This window comes from Poecile atricapillus, chromosome Z, assembly GCF_030490865.1.
Source record: "Poecile atricapillus isolate bPoeAtr1 chromosome Z, bPoeAtr1.hap1, whole genome shotgun sequence".
In the NCBI taxonomy this organism is placed as follows: Eukaryota; Metazoa; Chordata; class Aves; order Passeriformes; family Paridae; genus Poecile; species Poecile atricapillus.
Window position 1 is genome coordinate 98,766,723 of NC_081289.1, and position 15,158 is coordinate 98,781,880.

The 15,158-nt window shown below is 36.1% G+C and overlaps 1 protein-coding gene across 3 annotated transcripts in view; it reads right to left on the reverse strand.

The window, feature by feature from the left end:
- The window catches only part of LNPEP (leucyl and cystinyl aminopeptidase), a 56,094-nt gene that overhangs the window by 35,840 nt on the left and 5,096 nt on the right, over positions 1–15,158 (reverse strand). Inside the window, exon 1 of one of the 3 annotated variants that reach the window (XM_058826859.1) lies at positions 2,050–2,105. The exons of the other annotated variants lie outside the window; for them this stretch is intronic. The gene's annotated coding sequence lies outside the window, so the exon portion shown is untranslated. Of the gene's footprint in view, positions 1–2,049; positions 2,106–15,158 lie in introns of those variants that run through there. 3 annotated transcript variants of the gene reach the window in all.

Here is a 15,158-nt window from a genome sequence, read left to right on the forward strand (position 1 = left end):
GAATACATTTTTTGGAGATGAACCATGGAAAATTTGTTTAACACTCAGATAAACTCTGAACTCTTTGCTTCCAGCTAGTTCACTGACACTGATAACATGATAGTGTGAGTGCATTGAACTTTTATGACATTTCAATTTTAACCCTTGAGCTGGTACATGAGCTAAACAGCCACATGAAGGGGAAAAAACCAGTTTTCTTAAACTGAAACATGCCACAAGGAGTAAGGGGCAGCTTGAGGAGCATGACTGCAAGCATCACTTTTCACTGCCATCTCTCATACCACGTATGGCCAAGCAGCAAACATTCCCATTTTAAAACACATACAAAGCAGATTAATTCAGATTCCAAATATAACACAGGACAAATTAGTATAAATACAGGAGTAGGAAAATTAACCTGGAAAGAAGGTGCTTGGTTCCTGTGAACTACCGCTGTCATGCCAGAGGTTGCTGGTGCACTAGAGACATTCGTGGTTACACAGTCCACAATAATGGAAGTACTGATCTGAGCTACTAAAATGCACTACACAAAAGCTATCTGCCATCAAGCATGGCAATTTAAATCTAAATCTTTGCTGAACACAAGTTAGTGTGAGAGTAAACAAGGAGGTAAAAGAAAAAAGTCTTGGAGACAAGTCTTGTTGCTCTCTAAATAGCATTAATGAAATGCTAAGATCCTAAAGGTTAAAGCTTAAGCTTTCAGCTAGATCAGCTAAAAGCTTGAACACACCCAAACAGAAGTGATTTTACACAATTCTTCTATGAATTTTTATTCTGAAAGCAAGACATTTTAAACACCTTCCCCAGTACATGATCTAGCATCACATTTAATGGTGAAAAATACGAATACTCACAGTTAGAAACAATTCTGAGAAAAGATGTGAGGTTAACTACTATATGATCAACAAATCCATAAAACTAATCTTCCTCATACTGAAAAACTGAAGGAAGGCAGACATTTTCTCAAAATAGAATGGTTCTGAAAGTTTCTTTAGAGCTGCCTCCTGTATAACAGATTCCCAAAACCCCACTGCAAGTTATCCCCTCATACAATATTCAGGGATCATAACAAGCTGGGTCTATTATTTTCTGTGAAGACACAGAATGATTAGATGTGAACTTCAAATGCAGTCTGCACCAAGACAACAGTACAATAAACTTGCTATATGTACTGCAGTCTTTGACTATGTAATCTCCATAGGCTTTGGTAATGTGACCTAGGTGGTATAGAGTGGCATGACTTAAGGACACAAAGGCAAGCCATTAATTAGGCACACAGCTTGTTCCTACAAGACATACATTCAGCACTTGTACACACTTTTACAAGTTAGTCTTTAAATTTATAAAGCAACTTTACCACACTACTCAAGTTCAGTATGAAACATGATCCTATGGGAACAATCAGGTGTTGGAGTAAAACAGTAGTCTAGCATTTACTCCAAGAATTTATTTTGTCTGAAGAGGTCCAATTGCATTAAGGAGGAGAATGTAAGCTTTTCCTTGAAGTTTAACAGGCAACGCAATATTTTACATCTTAGTGTGTGCAACAACAAAGTATCTCATGATGTTTTGTTTTTGGAATCGATTATAAATATTCTGTAGACTACAAAAAGAAATTACTCCTTTATATTTCAGAGACAGTATCTTCCTGTAATGCTATTGATACCTTTTCAGTTCTAGACGTAGGTACTTTTACCTTGCAAAACAAAATCAGTAGTCTTTTGTCTGTGTCTATCATGTCTAAGTATTCTGCCTCAGAGCAGAAATCTCACCACTCAAAATTCTTACATGAATCTACGTTACCCATTAATTGAGTTCATTCCTTTTTAAAAGATATGCAGAAAATGCTCAAAGGCATTTTATTTTTCAATTTATCAATTCTGATTAAAAGGCTAACTTAAAAATCCTATTCAATCATATCCAATTCATACTGATTGTTGCTGCTTTCTGAGACTGAAATTCAGCACAATACGATCTTTAAATAGTGAGTAGATACCATACAATATTTTAACTGAAAAAAATGTTAGAGGAATTATAGTAACAACTTACATGTTGTAGCAACCAAACTCTCACTTGCAGATAAGTGAGAAGCTTTCTCTCTGGTAATTCTGGAATAACCTAGAAGCAAAACACGTATCGGACAGCATGTACCAGCAAAAGTAGCAAAACACAAGGCCAGACCAAACATGTAAAGCAGCATGAAGTGTGGCAACCAACGGGAATAAAAACTGATTCACAGTGAACGTAAACTACTGCAGCTGCATATAAATAATGGGAGAGAGTTAAGGTGCAGAGTTAAGCCTGCCCAAAACCAGACACCCATGCCTGGTGGCTCAGGAAACAACAGAAAAACTGTGAGCCAAGCTACTTGTTTTGCTATGAAGCAACTCAGTGATATTATGTCAAAGAATAGTTTTGTCCAATGATTTCAGGAACAGAAGTTTAACAATGCCATTAATAACTAAGAGCCATAATACTGTTCTATATACCTAATTTTTATGTCCAAATTTGAAAGCATTGGCCCTTTTCTTGGCAGAAGCAACTGCTGACAAAACAGCAAATTCCACAGACAAACCACATATATTTGCTCCTATTAAAAGCCTGGTTGCTTTGGCTAAGGCCATCCAGCAGGGCATAAAGCAACTTCAGATGGATATTTTTTCCACTCTAAAGATATTTTTTATCTTCATGTAACTGTCTAAATGCCACCTCAGCTAGAAGTAGCAGTGAAATATTTGCAAGAGTTCAGTACAGGAACTAAGATCAGAGTATGTTATTCCTAATACATGAATGATCTTGCTACCAGGATGGTAAAATGATTTGGAGGAGAAGATGGTATTGGGCACAAATATTTTATCACACAGTCTAAAATAACAAAAGTTCTACTATTATTTAAGAATTGGATAATTATTTCTACCCTGTTAAGGTTTAGCAAACAGCATAAAATTCCTTGTTTCCAAGACTCTGAGAAATTATTTGAAGCACTTATGAGCACTTCAAATACTTTGTGTATGGCATGCAAGCCCGCTCCAAGCAGAGAGATACATGCTTGTATGTATGCCTAACTCAACTTTAAAAATAGTAAGACTGGTTAGAGTTCATGGAACCTGACCTTCTCTCCTTTACTTGGTCTTTGGGACAAGCAGTAAAGGAAAGGAATGTGGTAGTTACAACTAAAGCAGGTCACTGATACATAGCCATGGATAGAAAACTGTACAAATCTACTCTCTTTCAGTCATTTAGTCCTTGTCAGTAACTAACATTATATCACATGGAAAAACCAATGAAGGAATTTTGCAGAAATAATGATACATATGGAGTCACTGCCCTCTCTCGTATCAAAAGCACTGCATTAAGTTTAACTATTTCCCAGAAAAAGAAGAAAAAAACAGAGGTTGAAAAGTGAAAATCAGCTATTAAAAAAGAAAATCAGAATTTATACTTTGCTTAGTGAAATAGTGATTTCTCATTGTATCAGGGAAAAAAAATTCAAAACACTGCACAAATTTAGAACAACCTATTAGTCATGACAAATGTATTGAAATTTTCTGCTACAACTGCACTGCCTTTAAGAGGTAATATGATTTGTACAGACATGGCTCTAGAAAGTTTGCAAATAATAGGTGAACCTGCCACAGAATCTGTTATTTTAGGGAAAAGATGAACACATCACTCACAGTACATATTTATGAAAGAGGAAACCAAAAATATACCTACTTAGTGAAATTGCTCACACATATTTTACATTTTCATCCCAAGCTAGTGACCAGAACAAGATGAAATATGAAACCCAATTAAAACCAGATGTATTTGCATTGTACAGTTTGCATGCAAGAAGGAACAAAACAAGCTATAGGAGAACAGTATATTGGATATTCAGCAAGCTTTCAGAAATGTTATGTGTTGCTATTATTACTTTCAATTTAAATTTAAAATAACTCAACATTTTAAATGCACAAACCACTAAGGCTGTCACTATAAAAAAAAAAATCTGGATACTCCTTTCTCTCCTAGAAAGGCTCGACTTGACCGTAGAAACAAAACCATGATTTTTCACCTTAAAGAGTCACCTACAATGTGTTTAAGGACATCCGAGGCACTAAGGATTTGGAAACACTATTAAAGCTTTACACTTTTCTTCTTGAACTGTCTGATGCAAATCTTCAGCCTCAAATAAGGGGATGGTAGAGACATGTTTACTACACCAAAACTCTCTGGATTGCCCTATCTAAAATTTCAGAAGTGCTAGTATGGAAAAGCAACATAGCACATAGTATTCAATCACCTTTTCTAAGTTTGGGGGATTTTAAAATTAAATTCAGCACAGGCCAAACTAAACACATCTAAGTAATAAAAGCCATAAATCTATTTATTTATGCCAAGTTACTTAGTGAAAATATAATTTTAACACAATTGTAAAAATTAAAACGATATCCTTGGGCTCTGCTCTTAATAATGGCAGTTCACTAATTCTACCCAATAGGAAGTAGCAGATCAAGCACCCCAATTCTGAACTCCCAAACATTAATGTTTTTATAGAAGACAGAAGGGAACATTCACTCTTATTTGTGCACCTCATGCCAGACTCAATTGCTTAAGATGTGCTCCAAATGTTACATCCTATTCCCACCCCAAATCATTGTCCTGGTTATTGTTTCTATATTGTCTGAGAGGAGAGATGAGAGACTGGCAACCCAAAGGAGAGTGCCAAAACAGATTCATTGCCACAGATACTCAAACTGGCATACATTTTGAAGAAAATTTTGATTCCAAATACTAACCTGGTAATCCAAAAGGTGAGAAATATTTCAGAAAGAGCAATCACTTCCTCAATGCAGACTAAAAATCACTAGTTCCAAACATCACTAGTTAAGGGTTTTTATTAGTGCAAATCACCATTACAGTTTAAGTAAACAGAAAAAAAGAACAGCTAGGGGTATAGATGAAATACAATTGTCTATCAGATTTTTTTTTTTCCAACAGTAAAATGGCCAGTAAGGAAGAGGTTAAACTGACAGCTGCATTGGTAGACTTTGAAAATGCGCACTTGAAACATTCATTGTTAACATTTTCTTAGATATAAATGTAATCTTTTTCTAAAACTAAAGATGAAAGAAGGCTGGAAACTTTACCTAGTGCTGTTTATGAATTGTATAACCTAATATGATAGAAATGAGTTTCAAAAACTCAGCAGAGAAGGAATCAACATTCTACCCTACTTAACCATTTCACAAATGAAATAAGAAAAAACCAAAGATCAATAAACAGAAGCGACAACTTAAAAAACTGACAGTATTTTCTATTAATATTTTAAGACTAGAACCCTCAACAGATTACTGAGCCAATAGGGTTTTTTGTTTTTCACAATCCCACTTCCTATTTATTTAGGCATCATTCAAATCCATATATATATATTATGTCCTATTTATATGCCGTATTATAAGGTATTTGGCACAGGATTTTAACACATAAATGACATTATCTCATCGCTAGGTGAATCCAATTTTTTCTCATAACATTCTCAAAGAATACAAATCATCGGCATTGACCGATCTCTGGAAGCATATGCCAGTAAATTCTCAGTATGCAAGTAAATGCTTAAGACAAAAAACCCTCCTGGTATCAAAAGCCTTCCACTATGTTTGGATGCAGATTCAGAAATGCTTTCTGTGTTACTGCTATTTCGAAACCTACTGATCAAATCAGAAATAACCTCAGCTCTGTAATAAGGCTTATAACAGGTCGCTTGCTCAGGCAAGCATTTCAAAATCTGAACAAAAATTATACAAGAGACAGTTAAATCAACTGCCTAAAAGCAACCATACTGGTATGTAACTTTAAACTGCAATTCACTGTTGTTGAAGCATCAGCAGCTAGGGAAGGAAAGCAAGGCTTTCTCACCATGGAGTATAAATATGATGCCTTGATTTTTAAAGGCAGTTAAGCTAACAGATAAACAAACAGACCCACTGATATGCGGAAGTACCTGTCATATTAATGTTTATGGCCAGACCAGAACTATGGGTTGGAGCCTCTCCATCCACCTGAATACTGAGTGGGAGTACATAGAAGCTCCATTACCTTTTGGCATCTGAAAGGAGACCACCTCCAAAGTTACTTCTGAAGTAGAATTGGCTCCTGTCTCTGCTCAGTCAGAGAAGTTAACAGTAGGAGTACAGTACTGACTGGATCCAGACTGGAGCTATGCAATACAGTTGCTGTTGTTGCCAAAGACACACAAAACAGCTGATGGTCAATCCAGACAGATTTTACATGCAATTCCATTCCCCTCCCCCAAAAAAGTGACAATATATGAATCTGAAGCCATATCCCACAACCCTTTACAGTGCCTTAGCACTACCTTCTGTCTATTTCACTGATTACTTAACTACCTCAAGGAAAAAAAGTCTTCAGCATAAAAAAAAAAAGGTGCACTTAAAAATAAACACTCAATTGTATCCCTAATGCTACAGATAGTATTGCAAAGTTTCTGCATTTTATTTGCTACCAATATTCCACGCTCAGAATGGAATTATTCCCAAAACTGCAGGTTGCCCATTACAGCCTAGCAACCATTCTTTACGGATTAGATTTGCCTTTTATATGAACTGTTAATTGCTGGGGTCTAGTGTCTTATTTTTCCTTGATGAATTGTGTACATCATGATAGTCAAAATCAGCACACAGTGGTTGCTGTAGATTGATTAAAAAAAAAAAAAGAACAAAAGAGCTGAAACTGAGAAAAAAAAAGAAAAAAAAGGCAGACATTTTATACTTTTACCAGAAAATGGTAGTAACAGTTGGTCAGACCTGTGCTTATTAACAGTTAGGAGAATTGCTGCATGATTTCATCTTAAATTCTTTGTTCATTGCTTCCTGATAAGTTCTTCTGGACAGTCTGAGCAAGCAGTGTCGGGGTTCAAGCAAGGCTGGTACCCTGGCTGGAGCCAGCACAGCAGCTAATCCCCAGCTGCTTGGTCCATATCCCACTGCATCAATGTGATGGATGGCAAATATGGTGATTTATTGCAGGGAAACTTAACATTTTATAGCCTGGGGTCACTGTGTTACTCCCATCTGCTTACATCACACCTAGATGCTATTGGCTAATTGCAGAAGACTTCACTATCCTAACAGAGAGGGGTGGGTTACTAGCTTTCCGTTACATCCAGAGCTCTTCAGATCGCAATCCCTTAAACTACAACAAAGCAGCATTCTATAAATCTGCGCCCAAGAGTATAAAATTATGGAAAATAAAATTCTGACAGGTTTAAAATAGTTTCCCTAGTTTACAAACTCTCCAGTCTATTTAGAATTGAGATAATTCCTCTAAAGACATTTACTCCTATTTTAGCTGCATTTAGATTAAGTTGCTCCAAGGCAACCCTTGGCCTAAAGGTTTCATTTGGCCTGTAGGTTAGGCTGCAGTGAGAGTAGACACCTTCAGTGACAACTGTTGAGTCAGATGCAGCACTTAGAGGTTTGGGCATCAGTTAACTGAACACAAAAGACTTCTACTGGCTCAACAAGTCTTGAAGCTGTAGAGTAAGTACTAAAAACTTGTCTTCACACAGGTATGGAGAGACTGATTTCTGAAACTTCTGATGCAGACAGCAGAAAAATAAAATCAAAGGCTATGCTCAACAACATAATGATACCAGCTCTTCAAGGCATAGGCCTCTCTCCTCTTTTATAAAACAGAGGCCTAAAATAGAGATGAAGGTGTTACTTGACAGTTCATCAATGATCTTCTCTGGGATGAATTACTTTGCATCTCAACAGTCCAAGTGAAAACAGCATCTCGTCTGTGCTCTCCTCTATGCAGCAGATATTCTGATGTCCTCAAATTTCTCCAAGAACGGTCACGCAGTGTCTTGTGTTCGTCAATCCTTTTTTCCTGGCCTGTAAAGCCATTTTTTGCGATTTCATTATATGTAAACTCCAACTAAGATCAACAAAAATACTCAGAAAATTATTTATTACTGACATTTCCACTTTTCAACTGTTCTGCTTTTGTAGCTGTTCAATTAAAACTTGTGTGAAAGTACCCAGGCTGTGTTTTAAAGATTTCTGCAGTTCAAATACAGCAAATATGGGTAAAGAGTTTTAAATAACACTTAAAAGAAAAAAGAAACAAGCAAACAGAAGTCTAAAACTAATTTCTTGCTGAAAAACAAAAGCCCCAATTTGGAGGCTTGACAGGCAACTTTGCCATTTGCATTTCCATATCAAGTTCTCAGAGAGTCTGAGTTACTGTATGGGCATGGGGTAAAAACATCTAAACGTGTAATTTTACCATTCAGTTACTGTTGTGAAAAGTCTTCTGGGAAAAAAATGGTGATCAGTAAGCAGTTTTTCTCCAAAGGGATTAAAATAAAGCAGAACTTTGGTTGAAGTTATTACCTCATCAACTCACAGAGCCACTGCTGAATGTTCATGATGAAGGAACTCAGGTCAGTATATAAATTTCATGTCTTCTATCCAGAAATTTAATTCTTATGTGGTTAAATCTGGTTTGGGGTATTTCTTTTTCATTTCATTTTCTATCAACTGGTAAATCAGTCTAAATCTAAGTGAGTTGAAATAACAAGGAAAAACGACAAGCCAAAATGCTGAGTTAAGTTACTTAACTGTATGTCAATTTCCATACAAGACAGAGAATTCACATTTTTACACCAAATTTTAATTACACATTCTGGAAAAAACCAAAAACCACATCAAAACACAAAACCAAGCCACAGTTAAGTAGGATAGGAATTTTCCAAGTTACTTAGTTTCTCTCCAGCTACCTGAAAGGAGGTTAGTGAGGTGCGTGTTGGTCTTTTCTCTCAGGTAGTAAGTGACAGAGGTAGTAAGACAAGAGAAAATGGCCTCAAGTTCATCAAGAGTGGTTTTGACTGGATATTAGGAAAGATTTCTTCACCAAAAGGATTATCAAGATTTGGAACAGACTGGCCAGGGAAGTGATGGAGTTGTCATCACCGGAGGTATTCAAGGACATGTGGAAGTGGCACTTAGGAACATGGTTTAGTGGTGGACTTGCCAGAGTTAGGTTAATGGCTGTACTCCATGATCCTAAAGGTCTTTTCCATACTAAATGATTCTATGATTCAATAAATAATTGCTTAGCATGGGGACTTCTAATATTAAGTATAAATTCTAAAAATCTTATCTAATTAAGTAAATTGCAAAATGTGTAGATTATCTCAATTTATTTGCTGATGCCATCCTGTACTCCTAGCTGTTAAAACTGGTAGAACATCACCCTGAACATTGTTTGGCCTATTCCCCGATCCAGCTCACCACTTCCTCTAACAGAAGGTACATTAGCCCCTCACCACATCCCACTATCCTTTCCCAGACACCTGTGTTCAGGATAATGCAGACACTGTTTTGTTTTCCATCCTCCTCTTTGTTCTTTTTCTCCTTTCAGAGTAACAGTTCTGGACATCCAGCTGCTGCTATCCAACAGAAGATTAAATAATTAAAAATGTGAGCAAGCTCTTCCTACTTCTCCTCTGAGCACTACAGTCACTGATCCACTGTAGGACTGTACGCCTATTTCCAGGAGCAGTTAACACAGGAATTAGTGTACTTACTTACTTTGAAACTTTGGGACAGTCATGAACTCTTAACTACCTCCTTCCTTACCTTGTTTTCCATGCAAACATATAGTACTCAATCAGCATTTCTAATTGCCAGCTCTCCCTGCTCTGTCACTGTGTGTCTTGTCTGGTCATAGCTTGGAAAGAAATGCCTCAAAATTTTGGAGGAAGCAATTAAAAAAAACAACTTTGAAGGGGAAAAAAAACTTGACTAACAAATATTAATTTTAAAAACTGCTTTTCTGTTCTTCTAAAATATCACCTTACAGAAGTTATATCAGTTTTGCTGAATTTTGCTCGTAGACAATTGATTTACAGTATAGGCAGTAAAAGATGCCTGTCACCACTTGCTTGCTCTTTGGGACACAGAAATTCACTTGCAGAAAGAGTACAAGGGTACTGGCACAAGATCTTGATGATCACATGCCAAATATCTCAGTATACTGCGAAATCTATCTGAAATCCTAGGTAAAACCTCAAGCTTTTGCGGGTCAGGCAAGCAGTGATGCTTCTGGTTCTATGCACCCCCAGAGGAAAGGAAGTGTGAGGAGGAATGTCAAGCAAAAAGTTACCTTTATTCAAAGTCTTCATGTAAGCAAATTACTCATCTTATGCCATTTCTGGAGCCAGAACTCAACATAAAAGCTCTGAAAATTGACTGCATGGATCTTACAGGAGACAGGCACAACTCCTTAAACTCAAGAAATTCTAAAATTTGAGTTCACACATTTACAGGCAAAAGAACCCCCTGAAGATTTACTTGAAAAATTAAATCTAATTTTTGAAAGATACTGTACTTTTTTAGTGGAACAGTGTGTAAGTGAAACATAAGTGAATAGTAAAACAAGTAAAAATCTTCATATTTTCAAAATTCTTTCTGCAAAATTGTGTCTTGAAAAAGCAGTGATTAAGGTCACTGTACTAACACTTAAATATTGCATTACACTTTTCCTTCTTGTAAGTATCAATAGATACATCAAACCTGAATTGAAGAAAGCATTGATTTTTTACACGGCTGCCTTTTAATTTTATACTCTTTTCATCATGCTCTAAAAATTTGTTTGTTTATGATTGTTATTCCCTGTCATAGCAATTTAGTTTTTCCTTCTATAATGCAGATTACTTCCTGCACTGTTACGCTCTGGGCTGTCTCCAATCATCCATTAAAAATTCTGTGTTTGGAGGGAATGAAGAAAAGCTTATCTTATCTTTTCCAACAAGCTTGTTCAGCAAACAAAGCCCATGTCCACAAACACGTTAGTTATGCTAAGATTCTGACTGAAGATTTCCTCCTTCTTTACTGTGTCTCCCTAATCATTCCATACATTTTAAGTTCCTTCTGAGCCAGAAAATAATTCCATACACAAAAAAATTATTTGCTCTTACTAAAGCAGGACAGTACACAATGTTATTCATGTAATTTCAAATCTGCATCTATCTGCAATACCAAAATAGTTACAACCTTTACTCAGCTAACAAAGACACAACAAGCCACTGGAATGTCAAGGAAATCACAAGTGCTACTGGAAAGACCTTTGCCTTCATTTCACCATGGTTCCATGGTACAGTCAGCATAAAGGGTTAATATACATCCACTTACAGGAAAGCACATTTAGGAACAAAAACTTTCATGCCTGCAGTTATTTTGAATGTGTTAAACCTTACTTGAAGAACCTTTACAGGCTAACAACATTTCTGGGGGAAAAAAAAAAGTTAGGCTGCTACAAAATAGATGTCACCATTTTTCTCTCTCAAATTACTGAATTCAATTGAAAAAAAAAGGAATAATCCAATGGAAAAAAAATTAAAATGAAGAAGTATTAGGCAACATGAAGCATTAGCATGAGAATCTGAATCATCCATGGGATTTGCTGGCATTTTAGATACACAACAAAAGCAACAGGTAAGCTAAAAGCATGTTCTTAATTCCCATTATGCAGCGAAATTATATATTCATTGCATATTTTTAATAGACTGAAATAGGACATATATATGCTTATATATACTTTTGTATGCTGAATGCAACAACAACAAATAATAATAATTTTTAAAAATAATAATTTAAAAAAATAAGGCACAAAGACTCCAGTAAAACAAAGGAGGGTCTGCTGCTTTTTGTAGTGTCAACATCTACATGCAAACAGATGTGATGACTCTGTGATTTTAATAAATATTCTTATCAAAAGGCAGACAATACCTAATATATGCTCACAACTTGAACCACTCTGCAAGGGTTTGATTTCAAAATACAAATAGCTGGTAGAAGTTTACAAGAATCTGTATAGTTAATTATAGTTAATAGTTATATCATGGCTTCCACTGGAAAGACAAAAGGTCTTCAAAACAGATGCTTGTTTTGGGGGAAAATAAAAACTCTTCCTTCTCAAAAAAAAACCAAACCCTAACTTGAAAATTAATAGGTTTTCCTGTATTGCAAAGGAGGACAAATCTTGCTTTCCACTCCAAAATGCACAAGGGAACCCCAGTTCCAAGTCTTACAAGGTCACTTGCCCCTTCAAGCTATACTGCAAGGTCTACTTCTGCTGTTTACTTGTTCATGTGAGTTTTTAAAATGAATGTGAGATAAATACTTCAATGACAAGCTTCTGCACATAGACTGGTGCAAACCCCTTCCAATTCACTGTATCATGGAAATTAAAGCAATGTGTGATTGTGTATTTTAAGAACCTCTCTTATCTAAAGTTGCCATAAGAAACATGAGCAAGGAGTGTAATTTCAAGGAAGTCACTGTTTATTAGTCTTGGGTGCTTCTGAATGGTTCTCTGAAAGTCTCTTCCTGATTTTTAAGCAAAGTACCATTGCTTTTTCTTTGGCAGGACCTCAGGCTGAAGAACCACTTCGATCAATTACATATCACCATCTACAAATTAGATTTACATGTCCAAGCTACTATTGAGACTTCTCAAATTTTCACTTTTATGTTATCAATAAAAAGTAAGTATCATAGGAAGGGAAAAAGTGATTGGATCATTTACTGAGTACTCCACCTGTACAACTGGCAAAAAATTGTGACTTATTTTTGTCATAATTATTCATCTGGAGTAAGAGGAAATAAGAGGAGAACTTAAGGCTAACCAAACCAAGTTTAGCCTAGATTTTGATATCCAACAGATATATATCATGTCCATTCACATTTAACTATATATTTTCAAGTGTAAATCTGGTACTAGTTACATTTCCTATGAGAAAATGTGGGGAAGTGGAGGGAAGGAAAGAGTAAGTGGGTTTAAATTACACTTTCCTCTTTGTAAACTACTGAGAAGGAAAACCTACCACAAGGCTGAGGCAGTGTTCAATCCTCAGCCATTGGTTGAACAGAAAAAAATAGATAGGAAAGAAGCGTCTGGCTTTAAATATAGAATAAGGCTGTTTTAGTTTCCTGTTTCCAATCTTACCAAAGGCATGTTTTGCAATTCAAATCACATAAAATGTTTAACCACAATCTAACGAAAAGGTCCTGAATCTTAAAACACACCCAGGAAGTTGTGTCTCAAATTTCTTGAGCTACTCAACTCCCATATTCAGAACTCATGACCATCCTCTTCACATCATCTGTCCATAAATTTCATGACTGATAAATACCAGGCTCATCACAGCTAAAGATACAAAACATCTCTCTGCTGGTACCAGTTGTTCTGAAGAAAAAATTTGAGAGTTTTCTGAAACATCTAACAGTTAGGTATAGAATCTGATAGACTGTACACAAACTCACGCTTGACTAATCTTTTTGTTCTTTTGTTTGCTTTTAGCAATAACTGGGTAGAATGACATCCTCTTGTCTTGAACACGCTCTATTGAAGCAACCCAATGTGCCTTCTGGATTACTACTGTAGCTTAATACACACTTGACAATTCCAACCGTGCCAACCATTTGTAGGTCACAAGCAAACTTTATGCATTCACTGCTCCATCACTGGCAGTCCAGTTCACAAAAAGCAAGACTCAACAATATCTAGAGGTTACTGCCTATGATTCCTGACAGAGTAAGTTTCGTATCATCTTAACAGAGCAAAAATACATCTACCTACATTTTTCTCAGTCTCATGATATAACAAGACAAAGGTATTGATAAAGAAAGAAGTGGCAGTGTGTCTGCCTGCTAGCTTAGGACATACTCAGATGTAAATTGTTCTAAAACCCTATCCAGGTATCATGTATCAGCTTTGAAATTCTCATCATAACAACCATCACCATGGGGGTGTGGGCAGCCCAGATACCAGACACTTTTCAGAAGGTCCCTTGCGAACTAAATCATTCAATGAGTCACATTTATGATTATTCATTTGTGCCACACAAGATACTAAAGCCTCATTAGTATCTCCATCAATGATAAAAAGCACAAGTTTTTATGGCAACTCAGTTTACACATGCTGTATTCACAGTCCCATTTTCTAAAAACCTACTCTTTGTTTTTCTCTTGTAATGGTTTACAGGTCAGAAATATGAGGCCTCTAAAGCACATCAAAACGTTTTGGTCTCCCACTAACACAAGTCTTGCTATGTCCAGAACTTTTGTTTTTCACACATGAAAAATAGTAAAAGTGGTTCTACTACTGTGCTACCAACTCATTGTTACTGAAGAAACTGTCAGTTTTTATACAAAAGAAAGGCTTAAATAAAAACCACTATTAGTCCCTAGATCAGTAGGTGAATAAGGCACATTCTTTGAATTTTGAGTTTTGAACACAATTGATTCTCCATAAAAGTCAATGGCAGTCTGGTAGAAGTATTGTTACACAAGAACTCCAGTTAACAGAATATATTCCTTCAATGTTAGAGCAATTACAAACAAAGGAAAGCTCTCTGCATACAGTTATACTTAGTAAAGCACACTGAAACATTCCTCCAAACATCTTGGTGGGAGTTTTGATTGGAATAAAACCACAAATCCCAAAATCAGAACTCACTTTATTTCCACATGAACACACAGCTGATTGAAAGCATCTCATGTTTCAGTGGAACCAGGATTCCACTTCTTCACTCTCCACCAGATGTAGTAAAGTACACCACTGCTTCAGTAGACTACTACACACCCTGAAAAATCCATAAGAAGACTCTGAGGTCTTCCTTGAACATCTATTTTAAGACAACAGTCATGAAGCAATAAAGAATCAGCTGTGCCCCACAGACACAAACTGCACAGAACCCAGCACACTGTATTACCCTGAAATTCCTGTCTCTGATCAACTAGATGAGTTTTCCAGACATTTTCCCTCCCCTCCTTACTTCAAATTTCCTTCAGGAGTATCCATATTTCTGTGTACAAAAAGGCACAAATCACAAATAATTTTTTGATTATTACAATTTAAGGTTAATATACTTCCATTATTTAAATCAGTATCATAAGTAGTCAAAACACAACTTCAAAAGGTACATATGTACTCTTTAATACTTTGAGGCAATTAAAACCCAGATCACACAAAATCCTGGTTTATTTTAAAAGTTAGTATGGTCTTATTTTAAGGTACTGTTGGAAAGAAGTCTAAGTAGCACCTGCCATGCGTACATTTCTCTGATAGACAAGGGAATAATA